Source organism: Prunus avium, chromosome 1, assembly GCF_965620075.1.
Source record: "Prunus avium chromosome 1, drPruAviu1.hap1.1, whole genome shotgun sequence".
In the NCBI taxonomy this organism is placed as follows: domain Eukaryota; kingdom Viridiplantae; phylum Streptophyta; class Magnoliopsida; order Rosales; family Rosaceae; genus Prunus; species Prunus avium.
In genome coordinates, this window is record NC_142284.1 from 28,684,210 (window position 1) to 28,701,076 (window position 16,867).

The window sequence follows — 16,867 nt, forward strand, 5'->3', positions numbered from 1 at the left end:
ACAATTCAAGTTCAACGGCAGTTCGTTCCTAATTGGAGTGGTTGGTGTATTCCATACTTCTAGCGATTGGATTTCACTCAAAACTCACCAAATGACTCCTCCCACCACATTATGATGTTGGCCAAGTTTTGGGCTCGATCCGAAATCAATAGGTGTTCCAAATTGGACAATTCAAGTTCAACGGCAGTTCGTTTCTAATTGTAGTGGTTGGTGTATTCCATACTTCTAGCGTTTGGACTTCACTCAAAACTCACCAAATGACTCCTCCCACCATATTACGATGTTGCCCAAGTTTTGGGCTCGATCCGAAATCAATAGGTGTGAAAAATTGGACAATTCAAGTTCAACGGCAGTTCGTTCCTAATTGGAGTGGTAGGTGTATTCCACACTTATTGCGATTGGATTTCACTCAAAACTCACCAAATGACTCCTCCCACCATATTATGATGTTGCCCAAGTTTTGGGCTCGATCCGAAATCAATAGGTGTTCCAAATTGGACAATTCAAGTTCAACAGCAGTTCGTTCCTAATTGGAGTGGTTGGTGTATTCCGTACTTCTAGTGTTTGGATTTCACTCAAAACTCACCAAATGACTCCTCCCACCATATTATGATATTTCCCAAGTTTTGGGATCGATCCGAAATCAATAGGTGTGAGAAAATGGTCAACTGAATTTCCACGGCATGTCGTTCCTAATTGGAGTGGTTGGTGTATTCCATACTTCTAGCGATTGGATTTCACTCAAAACTCACCAAATGAATCCTCCCACCATATTATGATGTTGCCCAAGTTTTGGGCTCGATCCGAAATCAATAGGTGTGAGAAATTGGACAATTCAAGTTCAACGGCAGTTCGTTCCTAATTGGAGTGGTTGGTGTATTCCATACTTCTAGCGATTGGATTTCACTCAAAACGCACCAAATGACTCCTCCCACCATATTATGACGTTGCCCAAGTTTTGGGCTCGATCCGAAATCAATAGGTGTGAGAAATTGGACAATTCAAGTTGAACGGCCGTTCGTTCCTAATTGGAGTGGTTGGTGTATTCCATACTTCTAGCGATTGGATTTCACTCAAAACTCACCAAATGACTCCTCCCACCATATTATGATGTTGCCCAAGTTTTGGGCTCGATCCGAAATCAATAGGTTTTCCAAATTGGACAATTCAAGTTCAACGGCAGTTCATTCCTAATTAGAGTGGTTGGTGTATTCCATACTTCTAGCGTTTGGATTTCACTCAAAACTCATCAAATGACTCCTCCCACCATATTTTGATGTTGCCCAAGTTTTGGGCTCGATCCGAAATCAATAGGTGTTCGAAATTGGACAATTCAAGTTCAACGGCAGTTCGTTCCTAATTGGAGTGGTTGGTGTATTCCATACTTCGAGCATTTGGATTTCACTCAAAACGCACCAAATGACTCCTCCCACCATATTATGATGTTGCCCAAGTTTTGGGCTCTATCCGAAATCAATAGGTGTGAGAAATTGGACAATTCAAGTTCAACGGCAGTTCGTTCCGAATTGGGGTGGTTGGTGTATTCCATACTTCTAGAGATTGGATTTCACTCAAAACTCACCAAATGACTCCTCCCACCATATTATGATGTTGCCCAAGTTTTGGGCTCGATCCGAAATCAATAGGTGTTCCAAATTGGACAATTCAAGTTCAACGGCAGTTCGTTCCTAATTGGAGTGGTTGGTGTATTCCGTACTTCTAGCGATTGGATTTCACTCAAAACTCACCAAATGACTCCTCCCACCATATTATGATGTTGCCCAAGTTTTGGGCTCGATCCGAAATCAATTGGTGTTCCAAATTGGACAATTCAAGTTCAACGGCAGTTCTTTCCTAATTGGAATGGTTGGTGTATTCCGTACTTCTAGCGATTGGATTTCACTCAAAACTCACCAAATGACTCCTCCCACCATATTATGATGTTGCCCAAGTTTTGGGCTCGATCCGAAATCAATAGGTGTGAGAAATTGGACAATTCAAGTTCAACGGCAGTTCGTTCCTAATTGGAGTGGTTGGTGTATTCCATACTTCTAGCGATTGGATTTCACTCAAAACGAACCAAATGACTCCTCCCACCATATTATGATGTTGCCCAAGTTTTGGGCTCGATCCGTAATCAATAGGTGTTCGAAATTGGACAATTCAAGTTCAACGGCAGTTCGTTCCTAATTGGAGTGGTTGGTGTATTCCATACTTCTAGCGATTGGATTTCACTCAAAACTAAACAAATGACTCCTCCCACCATATTATGCTGTTGCCCAAGTTTTGGGCTCCATCCGAAATCAATAGGTGTTCCAAATTGGACAATTCAAGTTCAACGGCAGTTCGTTCCTAATTGGAATGGTTGGTGTATTCCGTACTTCTAGCGATTGGATTTCACTCAAAACTCACCAAATGACTCCTCCCACCATATTATGATGTTGCCCAAGTTTTGGGCTCGATCCGAAATCAATAGGTGTGAGAAATTGGACAATTCAAGTTCAACGGCAGTTCGTTCCTAATTGGAGTGGTTGGTGTATTCCCAACTTCTAGCGATTGGATTTCACTCAAAACGAACCAAATGACTCCTCCCACCATATTATGATTTTGCCCAAGTTTTAGGCTCGATCCGAAATCAATAGGTGTTCGAAATTGGACAATTCAAGTTCAACGGCAGTTCGTTCCTAATTCGAGTGGTTGGTGTATTCCATACTTCTAGCGATTGGATTTCACTCAAAACTCACCAAGTGACACCTCCCACCATATTGTGATGTTGCCCAAGTTTTGGGCTGGATCCGAAATCAATAGGTGTTCCAAATTGGACAATTCAAGTTCAACGGCAGTTCGTTCCTAATTGGAGTGGTTGGTGTATTCCATACTTCTAGCGATTGGATTTCACACAAAACTCACCAAATGACTCCTCCCACCATATTATGATGTTTCCCAAGTTTTGACCTCGATCCGAAATCAATAGGTGTGAGAAATTGGACAATTCAAGTTCAACGGCAGTTCGTTCCTAATTGGAGTGGTTGGTGTATTCCATACTTCCAACGATTGGATTTCACTCAAAACTCACCAAATGACTCCTCCCACGATATTATGATGTTGCCCAAGTTTTGGGCTCGATCCGAAATCAATAGGTGTTCCAAATTGGACAATTCAAGTTCAACGGCAGTTCGTTCCTAATTGGAGTGGTTGGTGTATTCCATACTTCTAGCGATTGGATTTCACTCAAAACTCACCAAATGACTCCTCCCACCCTATTATGATGTAGCCCAAGTTTCGGGCTCGATCCGAAATCAATAGGTGTTCCAAATTGAACAATTCAAGTTCAACGGCAGTTCGTTCCTAATTGGAGTGGTTGGTGTATTCCATACTTCTAGCGATTGGATTTCACTCAAAACTCACCAAATGACTCCTCCCACCATATTATGATGTAGCCCAAGTTTCGGGCTCGATCCGAAATCAATAGGTGTTCCAAACTGGACAATTCAAGTTCAACGGCAGTTCGTTCCTAATTGGAGTGGTTGGTGTATTCCATATTTCTAGCGATTGGATTTCACCCAAAACTAACCAAATGACTCCTCCCCCCATATTATGATGTTTCCCAAGTTTTGGGCTCGATCCGAAATCAATAGGTGTTCCAAATTGGACAATTCAAGTTCAACGGCAGTTCGTTCTTAATTGGAGTGGTTGGTGTATTCCATACCTCTAGCGATTGGATTTCACTCAAAACTCACCAAATGACTCCTCCCACCATATTATGATGTTGCACAAGTTTGGGGTTCGATCCGAAATCAATAGGTGTGAAAAATTGGACAATTCAACTTGAACGGTAGTTCGTTCCTAATGGGAGTGGTTGGTGTATTCCATACTTCTAGCGATTGGATTTCACTCAAAACTAACCAAAGGACTCCTCCCACCATATTATGATGTTGCACAAGTTTTTTGCTCGATCCGAAATCTAAAGGTGTGACAAATTGGACAATTCAAGTTCAACGGCAGTTCGTTCCTAATTGGTGTGGTTGGTGTATTCCATACTTCTAGCGATTGGATTTCACTCAAAACTCACCAAATGACTCCTCCCACCATATTATGATGTTGCCCAAGTTTTGGGCTCGATCCGAAATCAATAGGTGTGAGAAATTGGACAATTCAAGTTCAACGGCAGTTCATTCCCAATTGGAGTGGTTGGTGGATTCCATACTTCTAGCGATTGGATTTCACTCAAAACTCACCAAATGACTTCTCCCACCATATTATGATGTTGCCCAAGTTTTGGGCTCGATCCGAAATCAATAGGTGTGAGAAATTGGACAATTCAAGTTCAACGGCAGTTCATTCCTAATTGGAGTGGTTGGTGGATTCCATACTTCTAGCGATTGGATTTCACTCAAAACTCACCAAATGACACCTCCCACCATATTATAATGTTGTCCAAGTTTGGGGCTCGATCCGAAATCAATAGGTGTGAGAAATTGGACAATTCATTTTCAATGGCAGTTCGTTCCTGATTGGTGTGGTTGGTGGCGATTGGATTTCACTCAAAACTCACCAAATGACTCCTCCCACCTTATTATGATGTTGCCCAAGTTTTGGGCTCGATCCGAAATCAATAGGTGTTCCAAATTGGACAATTCAAGTTCAACGGCAGTTCGTTCCTAATTGGAGTGGTTGGTGTATTCCGTACTTCTAGCGATTGGATTTCACTCAAAACTCACCAAATGACTCCTCCCACCATATTATGATGTTGCCCAAGTTTTGGGCTCGATCCGAAATCAATTGGTGTTCCAAATTGGACAATTCAAGTTCAACGGCAGTTCGTTCCTAATTGGAATGGTTGGTGTATTCCGTACTTCTAGCGATTGGATTTCACTCAAAACTCACCAAATGACTCCTCCCACCATATTATGATGTTGCCCAAGTTTTTGGCTCGATCCGAAATCAATAGGTGTGAGAAATTGGACAATTCAAGTTCAACGGCAGTTCGTTCCTAATTGGAGTGGTTGGTGTATTCCATACTTCTAGCGATTGGATTTCACTCAAAACGAACCAAATGACTCCTCCCACCATATTATGATGTTGCCCAAGTTTTGGGCTCGATCCGTAATCAATAGGTGTTCGAAATTGGACAATTCAAGTTCAACGGCAGTTCGTTCCTAATTGGAGTGGTTGGTGTATTCCATACTTCTAGCGATTGGATTTCACTCAAAACTAAACAAATGACTCCTCCCACCATATTATGCTGTTGCCCAAGTTTTGGGCTCCATCCGAAATCAATAGGTGTTCCAAATTGGACAATTCAAGTTCAACGGCAGTTCGTTCCTAATTGGAATGGTTGGTGTATTCCGTACTTCTAGCGATTGGATTTCACTCAAAACTCACCAAATGACTCCTCCCACCATATTATGATGTTGCCCAAGTTTTGGGCTCGATCCGAAATCAATAGGTGTGAGAAATTGGACAATTCAAGTTCAACGGCAGTTCATTCCCAATTGGAGTGGTTGGTGGATTCCATACTTCTAGCGATTGGATTTCACTCAAAACTCACCAAATGACTTCTCCCACCATATTATGATGTTGCCCAAGTTTTGGGCTCGATCCGAAATCAATAGGTGTGAGAAATTGGACAATTCAAGTTCAACGGCAGTTCATTCCTAATTGGAGTGGTTGGTGGATTCCATACTTCTAGCGATTGGATTTCACTAAAAACTCACCAAATGACTCCTCCCACCATATTATAATGTTGTCCAAGTTTGGGGCTCGATCCGAAATCAATAGGTGTGAGAAATTGGACAATTCATTTTCAATGGCAGTTCGTTCCTAATTGGTGTGGTTGGTGGCGATTGGATTTCACTCAAAACTCACCAAATGACTCCTCCCACCTTATTATGATGTTGCCCAAGTTTTGGGCTCGATCCGAAATCAATAGGTGTTCCAAATTGGACAATTCAAGTTCAACGGCAGTTCGTTCCTAATTGGATTGGTTGGTGTATTCCATACTTCTAGCGATTGGATTTCACTCAAAACTCACCAAATGACTCCTCCCACCGTATTATGATGTTGCCCAAGTTTTGGGCTCGATCAGAAATCAATTCGTGTGAGAAATTGGACAATTCAATTTCAACGGCAGTTCGTTCCTAATTGGTGTGGTTGGTGTATTCCATACTTCTAGCGATTGGATTTCACTCAAAACTCACCAAATGACTCCTCCCACCATATTATGATGTTGCCAAAGTTTTGGGATCGATCCGAAATCAATCGGTGTTCCAAATTGGACAATTCAATTTCAACGGCAGTTCGTTCCCAATTGGAGTGGTTGGTGTATTCCATACCTCTAGCGATTGGATTTCACTCAAAACTCATCAAATGACTCCTCCCACGATATTATGATGTTGCCCAAGTTTTGGGCTCGATCCGAAATCAATAGGTGTGAGAAATTGGACAATTCAAGTTCAACGGCAGTTCGTTCCTAATTGGAGTGGTTGGTGTATTCCATACTTCTACCGATTGGATTTCACTCAAAACTCACCAAATGCCTCCTCCCACCATATTTATATGTTGCCCAAGTTTGGGGCTCGATCCGAAATCAATAGGTGTGAGAAATTGGTCAGTTCAATTTCAACGACAGTTCTTTCCTAATTGGAGTGGTTGGTGTATTAGATACATCAAGCGATTGGATTTCACTCAAAACTCACCAAATGACTCCTCCCACCATATTATGATGTTGCCCAAGTTTTGGGCTCCATCCGAAATCAATAGGTGTTCCAAATTGGACAATTCAAGTTCAACGGCAGTTCGTTCCTAATTGGAGTGGTTGGTATATTCCATACTTCTAGCGATTGGATTTCACTCAAAACTCACCAAATGACTTCTCCCACCATATTATGATGTTGCCCAAGTTTTGGGCTCGATCCGAAATCAATAGGTGTGAGAAATTGGACAATTCAAGTTCAACGGCAGTTCATTCCTAATTGGAGTAGTTGGTGGATTCCATACTTCTAGCGATTGGATTTCACTCAAAACTAACCAAAGGACTCCTCCCACCATATTATGATGTTGCCCAAGTTTTGGGCTCGATCCGAAATCAATAGGTGTTAGAAATTGGACAATTCAAGTTCAACGGCAGTTCGTTCCTAATTGGTGTGGTTGTTGTATTCCATACTTCTAGCGATTGGATTTCACTCAAAACTCACCAAATGACTTCTCCCACCATATTATGATGTTGCCCAAGTTTTGGGCTCGATCCGAAATCAATAGGTGTGAGAAATTGGACAATTCAAGTTCAACGGCAGTTCGTTCCTAATTGGAGTGGTTGGTGGCGATTGGATTTCACTCAAAACTCACCAAATGACTCCTCCCACCATATTATGATGTTGCCCAAGTTTTGGGCTCGATCCGAAATCAATAGGTGTGAGAAATTGGAAAATTCAAGTTCAACGGCAGTTCGTTCCTAATTGGAGTGGTTGGTGTATTCCATACTTCTAGCGATTGGATTTCACTCAAAACTCACCAAATGACTCCTCCCACCATATTATGATGTTGCCCAAGTTTTGGGCTCGATCCGAAATCAATTGGTGTGAGAAATTAGACAATTCAAGTTCGACGGCAGTTCGTTCCTAATTGGAGTGGTTGGTGTATTCCATACTTCTAGCGATTGGATTTCCCTCAAAACTCACCAAATGACTCCTCCCACCATATTATGATGTTGCCCAAGTTTTGGGCTCGATCAGAAATCAATACGTGTGACAAATTGGACAATTCAATTTCAACGGCAGTTCGTTCCTAATTGGAGTGGTTGGTGTATTCCATACTTCTAGCGATTGGATTTCACTCAAAATTCACCAAATGACTCCTCCCACCATATTATGATGTTGCCAAAGTTTTGGACTCGATCCGAAATCAATCGGTGTTCCAAATTGGACAATTCAAGTTCAACGGCAGTTCGTTCCCAATTGGAGTGGTTGGTGTATTCCACACCTCTAGCGATTGGATTTCACTCAACACTCACCAATTGACTCCTCCCACCATATTATGATGTTGCCCAAGTTTTGGGCTCTATCCGAAATCAATAGGTGTTCCAAATTGGAAAACTCAAGTATAACGGCAGTTCGTTCCAAATTGGAGTGGTTGGTGTATTCCATACTTCTAGCGATTGGATTTCACTCAAAACTCAATAAATGACTCCTCCCACCATATTATGATGTTGCCCAAGTTTTGGGCTCGATCCGAAATCAATAGGTGTGAGAAATTGGACAATTCAATTTCAACGGCAGTTCGTTCCAAATTGGAGTGGTTGGTGTATTCCATACTTCTAGCGATTGGATTTCACTCAAAATTCAACAAATGACGCCTCCCACCACATTATGATGTTGCCCAAGTTTTGGGCTCGATCCGAAATCAATAGGTGTGAGAAATTGGACAATTCAAGTTGAACGGCAGTTCGTTCCCAATTGGAGTGGTTGGTGTATTCCACACTTCTAGCGATTGGATTTCACTCAAAACTCACCAAATGACTCCCACCATATTATGATGTTGCCCAAGTTTTGGGCTCGATCCGAAATCAATAGGTGTTCCAAATTGGAAAATTCAAGTATAACGGCAGTTCGTTCCTAACTGGAGTGGTTGGTGTATTCCACACTTCTAGCGATTGGATTTCACTCAAAACTCACCAAATGACTCCTCGCACCATATTATGATGTTGCCCAAGTTTTGGGCTCGATCCGAAATCAATTGGTGTGAGAAATTGGACAATTCAAGTTCAACGGCAGTTCGTTCCTAATTGGAGTGATTGGTGTATTCCATACTTCTAGCGATTGGTTTTCCCTCAAAACTCACCAAATGACTCCTCCCACCATATTGTGATGTTGCCCAAGTTTTGGGCTCGATCAGAAATCAATACGTGTGACAACTTGGACAATTCAATTTCAACGGCAGTTCTTTCCTAATTGGAGTGGTTGGTGTATTCCATACTTTTAGGGATTGGATTTCACTCAAAATTTACCAAATGACTCCTGCCACCATATTATGTTGTTGCTAAAGTTTTGGACTCGATCCGAAATCAATCGGTGTTCCAAATTGGACAATTCAAGTTCAACGGCAGTTCGTTCCCAATTGGAGTGGTTGGTGTATTCCGTACCTCTAGCGATTGGATTTCACTCAACACTCACCAAATGACTCCTCCCACCATATTATGATGTTGCCCAAGTTTTGGGCTCGATCCGAAATCAATAGGTGTTCCAAATTGGAAAACTCAAGTATAACGGCAGTTCGTTCCAAATTGGAGTGGTTGGTGTATTCCATACTTCTAGCGATTGGATTTCACTCAAAACTCAATAAATGACTCCTCCCACCATATTATGATGTTGCCCAAGTTTTGGGCTCGATCCGAAATCAATAGGTGTGAGAAATTGGACAATTCAATTTCAACAGCAGTTCGTTCCTAATTGGAGTGGTTGGTGTATTCCATACTTCTAGCGATTGGATTTCACTCAAAACTCACCAAACGATGCCTCCCACCACATTATGATGTTGCCCAAGTTTTGGGCTCGATCCGAAATCAATAGGTGTGAGAAATTGGACAATTCAAGTTGAACGGCAGTTCGTTCCTAATTGGAGTGGTTGGTGTATTCCACACTTCTAGCGATTGGATTTCACTCAAAACTCACCAAATGACTCCCACCATATTATGATGTTGCCCAAGTTTTGGGCTCGATCCGAAATCAATAGGTGTTCCAAATTGGAAAATTCAAGTATAACGGCAGTTCGTTCCTAACTGGAGTGGTTGGTGTATTCCATACTTCTAGCGATTGGATTTCACTCAAAACTCACCAAATGACTCCTCCAACCATATTATGATGTTGCCCAAGTTTTGGGCTCGATCTGAAATCAATAGGTGTTCCAACTTGGACAATTCAAGTTCAACGGAAGTTCGTTCCTAATTGGAGTGGTTGGTGTATTCCATACTTCTAGCGATTGGATTTCACTCAAAACTCACCAAATGACTCCTCCCACCATGTTATGATGTTGCCCAAGTTTTGGGCTCGATCCGAAATCAATAGTGTTCCAAATTGGACAATTCAATTTCAACGGCAGTTCGTTCCTAATTGGAGTGGTTGGTGTATTCCATACTTCTAGCGTTTGGGTTTCACTCAAAACTCACCAAATGACTCCTCCCACCATATTATGATGTTGCCCAAGTTTTGGGCTCGATCCGAAATCAATAGGTGTTACAAATTGGACAATTCAAGTTCAACGGCAGTTCGTTGCTAATTGGAGTGGTTGGTGTATTCCATACTTCTAGCGATTGGATTTCACTCAAAACTCACCAAATGATTCCTCCCACCATATTATGATGTTGCCCAAGTTTGGGGCTCGATCCGAAATCAATAGGTGTGAGAAATTGGTCAATTCAATTTCAACGAAAGTTCGTTCCTAATTGGAGTGGTTGGTGTATTCCATACTTCTAGCGATTGGATTTCACTCAAAACTCACCAAATGACTCCTCCCACCATATTATGATGTTGCCCAAGTTTTGGGCTCGATCCGAAATCAATAGGTGTGAGAAATTGGACAGTTCAAGTTCAACGGCAGTTCGTTCCTAATTGGAGTGGTTGGTGTATTCCATACTTCTAGCGATTGGATTTCACTCAATACTCACCAAATGACTCCTCCCACCATATTATGATGTTGCCCAAGTTTTGGGCTCGATCTGAAATCAATAGGTGTGAGAAATTGGACAATTCAAGTTCAATGGCAGTTCGTTCCTAATTGGAGTGGTTGGTGTATTCCATACTTCTAGCGAATGGATTTCACTCAAAACTCACCAAATGACTCCTCCCACCATGTTGTGATTTTGCCCGAGTGTTGGGCTCGATCCGAAATCAATAGGTGTTCCAAATTGGACAATTCAAGTTCAACGGCAGTTCGTTCCTAATTGGAGTGGTAGGTGTATTCCATACTTCAAGAGATTGGATTTCATTCGAAACTCACCAAATTACTCCATCCACCATATTATGATGTTGCCCAAGTTTTGGGCTCGATCCGAAATCAATAGGTGTGAGAAATTGGTCAATTCAATTTCAACGACAGTTCTTTCCAAATTGGAGTGGTTGGTGTATTCCATACTTCTAGCGATTGGATTTCACTCAAAACTCAATAAATGACTCCTCCCACCATATTATGATGTTGCCCAAGTTTTGGGCTCGATCCGAAATCAATAGGTGTGAGAAATTGGACAATTCAATTTCAACGGCAGTTCGTTCCTAATTGGAGTGGTTGGTGTATTCCATACTTCTAGCGATTGGATTTCACTCAAAACTCACCAAACGACGCCTCCCACCACATTATGATGTTGCCCAAGTTTTGGGCTCGATCCGAAATCAATAGGTGTGAGAAATTGGACAATTCAAGTTGAACGGCAGTTCGTTCCTAATTGGAGTGGTTGGTGTATTCCACACTTCTAGCGATTGGATTTCACTCAAAACTCACCAAATGACTCCCACCATATTATGATGTTGCCCAAGTTTTGGGCTCGATCCGAAATCAATAGGTGTTCCAAATTGGAAAATTCAAGTATAACGGCAGTTCGTTCCTAACTGGAGTGGTTGGTGTATTCCATACTTCTAGCGATTGGATTTCACTCAAAACTCACCAAATGACTCCTCCAACCATATTATGATGTTGCCCAAGTTTTGGGCTCGATCTGAAATCAATAGGTGTTCCAACTTGGACAATTCAAGTTCAACGGAAGTTCGTTCCTAATTGGAGTGGTTGGTGTATTCCATACTTCTAGCGATTGGATTTCACTCAAAACTCACCAAATGACTCCTCCCACCATGTTATGATGTTGCCCAAGTTTTGGGCTCGATCTGAAATCAATAGGTGTGAGAAATTGGACAATTCAAGTTCAATGGCAGTTCGTTCCTAATTGGAGTGGTTGGTGTATTCCATACTTCTAGCGAATGGATTTCACTCAAAACTCACCAAATGACTCCTCCCACCATGTTGTGATTTTGCCCGAGTGTTGGGCTCGATCCGAAATCAATAGGTGTTCCAAATTGGACAATTCAAGTTCAACGGCAGTTCGTTCCTAATTGGAGTGGTAGGTGTATTCCATACTTCTAGCGATTGGATTTCATTCGAAACTCACCAAATTACTCCATCCACCATATTATGATGTTGACCAAGTTTTGGGCTCGATCCGAAATCAATAGGTGTGAGAAATTGGTCAATTCAATTTCAACGAAAGTTCGTTCCTAATTGGAGTGGTTGGTGTATTCCATACTTCTAGCGATTGGATTTCACTCAAAACTCACCAAATGACTCCTCCCACCATATTATGATGTTGCCCAAGTTTTGGGCTCGATCCGAAATCAATAGGTGTGAGAAATTGGACAGTTCAAGTTCAACGGCAGTTCGTTTCTAATTGGAGTGGTTGGTGTATTCCATACTTCTAGCGATTGGATTTCACTCAATACTCACCAAATGACTCCTCCCACCATATTATGATGTTGCCCAAGTTTTGGGCTCGATCTGAAATCAATAGGTGTGAGAAATTGGACAATTCAAGTTCAATGGCAGTTCGTTCCTAATTGGAGTGGTTGGTGTATTCCATACTTCTAGCGAATGGATTTCACTCAAAACTCACCAAATGACTCCTCCCACCATGTTGTGATTTTGCCCGAGTGTTGGGCTCGATCCGAAATCAATAGGTGTTCCAAATTGGACAATTCAAGTTCAACGGCAGTTCGTTCCTAATTGGAGTGGTAGGTGTATTCCATACTTCAAGAGATTGGATTTCATTCGAAACTCACCAAATTACTCCATCCACCATATTATGATGTTGCCCAAGTTTTGGGCTCGATCCGAAATCAATAGGTGTGAGAAATTGGTCAATTCAATTTCAACGACAGTTCTTTCCAAATTGGAGTGGTTGGTGTATTCCATACTTCTAGCGATTGGATTTCACTCAAAACTCAATAAATGACTCCTCCCACCATATTATGATGTTGCCCAAGTTTTGGGCTCGATCCGAAATCAATAGGTGTGAGAAATTGGACAATTCAATTTCAACGGCAGTTCGTTCCTAATTGGAGTGGTTGGTGTATTCCATACTTCTAGCGATTGGATTTCACTCAAAACTCACCAAACGACGCCTCCCACCACATTATGATGTTGCCCAAGTTTTGGGCTCGATCCGAAATCAATAGGTGTGAGAAATTGGACAATTCAAGTTGAACGGCAGTTCGTTCCTAATTGGAGTGGTTGGTGTATTCCACACTTCTAGCGATTGGATTTCACTCAAAACTCACCAAATGACTCCCACCATATTATGATGTTGCCCAAGTTTTGGGCTCGATCCGAAATCAATAGGTGTGAGAAATTGGACAATTCAAATTCAACGGCAGTTCGTTCCTAATTGGAGTGGTTGGTGTATTCCATACTTCTAGCGATTTGATTTCACTCAAAATTCAACAAATGACTCCTCCCACCATATTATGATGTTGCCCAAGTTTTGGGCTCGATCCGAAATCAATAGGTGTTCCAAATTGGACAATTCAAGTTCAACGGCAGTTCGTTCCTAGTTGGAATGGTTGGTGTATTCCATACTTCTAGCGATTGGATTTCACTCAAAACACACCAAACGACTCCTCCCCCCGTATTATGATGTTGCCCAAGTTTTGGGTTCGATCCAAAATCGATATGTGTTCCAAATTGGACAATTCAAGTTCAACGGCAGTTCGTTCCTAATTGGAGTGGTTGGTGTATTCCATACTTCTAGCGATTGGATTTCACTCAAAACTCACCAAATGACTCCTCCCACCATATTATGATGTTGCCCATGTTTTTGGCTCGATCCGAAATCAATAGGTGTTCCAAATTGGACAATTCAAGTTCAACGGCAGTTCGTTCCTAATTGGAGTGGTTGGTGTATTCCATACTTCTAGCGATTGGATTTCACTCAAAACTCACCAAATGACTCCTCCAACCATATTATGATGTTGCCCAAGTTTTGGGCTCGATCTGAAATCAATAGGTGTTCCAACTTGGACAATTCAAGTTCAACGGAAGTTCGTTCCTAATTGGAGTGGTTGGTGTATTCCATACTTCTAGCGATTGGATTTCACTCAAAACTCACCAAATGACTCCTCCCACCATGTTATGATGTTGCCCAAGTTTTGGGCTCGATCTGAAATCAATAGGTGTGAGAAATTGGACAATTCAAGTTCAATGGCAGTTCGTTCCTAATTGGAGTGGTTGGTGTATTCCATACTTCTAGCGAATGGATTTCACTCAAAACTCACCAAATGACTCCTCCCACCATGTTGTGATTTTGCCCGAGTGTTGGGCTCGATCCGAAATCAATAGGTGTTCCAAATTGGACAATTCAAGTTCAACGGCAGTTCGTTCCTAATTGGAGTGGTAGGTGTATTCCATACTTCTAGCGATTGGATTTCATTCGAAACTCACCAAATTACTCCATCCACCATATTATGATGTTGCCCAAGTTTTGGGCTCGATCCGAAATCAATAGGTGTGAGAAATTGGTCAATTCAATTTCAACGACAGTTCTTTCCAAATTGGAGTGGTTGGTGTATTCCATACTTCAAGAGATTGGATTTCACTCAAAACTCACCAAATGACTCCTCCCACCATATTATGATGTTGCCCAAGTTTTGGGCTCGATCCGAAATCAATAGGTGTACCAAATTGGACAATTCAAGTTGAACGGCAGTTCGTTCCTAATTGGAGTGGTAGGTGTATTCCATACTTCTAGCGATTGGATTTCATTCAAAACTCACCAAATTACTCCATCCACCATATTATGATGTTGCCCAAGTTTTGGGCTCGATCCGAAATCAATAGGTGTGAGAAATTGGACAGTTCAAGTTCAACGGCAGTTCGTTCCTAATTGGAGTGGTTGGTGTATTCCAATCTTCTAGCGATTGGATTTCACTCAAAACTAACCAAATGACTCCTCCCACCATATTATGATGTTGCCCAAGTTTTGGGCTCGATCCGAAATCAATAGGTGTGAGAAATTGGACAATTCAAATTCAACGGCAGTTCGTTCCTAATTGGAGTGGTTGGTGTATTCCATACTTCTAGCGATTTGATTTCACTCAAAATTCAACAAATGACTCCTCCCACCATATTATGATGTTGCCCAAGTTTTGGGCTCGATCCGAAATCAATAGGTGTTCCAAATTGGACAATTCAAGTTCAACGGCAGTTCGTTCCTAGTTGGAATGGTTGGTGTATTCCATACTTCTAGCGATTGGATTTCACTCAAAACACACCAAACGACTCCTCCCCCCGTATTATGATGTTGCCCAAGTTTTGGGTTCGATCCAAAATCGATATGTGTTCCAAATTGGACAATTCAAGTTCAACGGCAGTTCGTTCCTAATTGGAGTGGTTGGTGTATTCCATACTTCTAGCGATTGGATTTCACTCAAAACTCACCAAATGACTCCTCCCACCATATTATGATGTTGCCCATGTTTTTGGCTCGATCCGAAATCAATAGGTGTTCCAAATTGGACAATTCAAGTTCAACGGCAGTTCGTTCCTAATTGGAGTGGTTGGTGTATTCCATACTTCTAGCGACTGGATTTCACTCAAAACTCACCAAATGACTCCTCCCACCATATTATGATGTTGCCCAAGTTTTGGGCTCGATCCGAAATCAATAGGTGTTCCAAATTGGACAATTCAAGTTCAACGGCAGTTCGTTCCTAATTGGAGTGGTTGGTGTATTCCATACTTCTAGCGACTGGATTTCACTCAAAACTCACCAAATGACTCCTCCCACCATATTATGATGTTGCCCAAGTTTTGGGTTCAATCCGAAATCGATATATGTTCCAAATTGGACAATTCAAGTTCAACGGCAGTTCGTTCCTAATTGGAGTTGTTGGTGTATTCCATACTTCTAGCGATTGGATTTCACCCAAAACTATCCAAATGACTCCTCCCACCATATTATGATGTTACCCAAGTTTTGGGCTCGATCCGAAATCAAGAGGTGTTCCAAATTGGACAATTCAAGTTCAACGGCAGTTCGTTCCTAACTGGAGTGGTTGTTGTATTCCATACTTGTAGCGATTGGATTTCACTCAAAACTAACCAAATGACTCCTCCCACCATATTATGATGTTGCCCATGTTTTCGGCTCGATCCGAAATCAATAGGTGTGCCAAATTGGACAATTCAAGTTCAACGGCAATTCGTTCCTAATTGGAGCGGTTGGTGTATTCCATACTTCTAGGGATTGGATTTCACTCAAAACTCACCAAACGACTCCTCCCCCTGTATTATGATGTTGCCCAAGTTTTGGGTTCGATCCGAAATCGATATGTGTTCCAAATTGGACAATTGAAGTTCAACGGCAGTTCGTTCCTAACTGGAGTGGTTGGTGTATTCCATACTTCTAGCGATTGGATTTCACTCAAAACTCACCAAATGACTCCTCCCACCATATTATGATGTTGCCCATGTTTTCGGCTCGATCAGAAATCAATAGGTGTGAGAAATTGGACAATTCAAATTCAACGGCAGTTCGTTCCTAATTGGAGTGGTTGGTGTATTCCATACTTCTAGCGATTTGATTTCACTCAAAATTCAACAAATGACTCCTCCCACCATATTATGATGTTGCCCTAGTTTTGGGCTCGATCCGAAATCAATAGGTGTTCCAAATTGGACAATTCAAGTTCAACGGCAGTTCGTTCCTAGTTGGAATGGTTGGTGTATTCCATACTTCTAGCGATTGGATTTCACTCAAAACTCACCAAATGACTCCTCCCACCATATTATGATGTTGCCCATGTTTTTGGCTCGATCCGAAATCAATAGGTGTGAG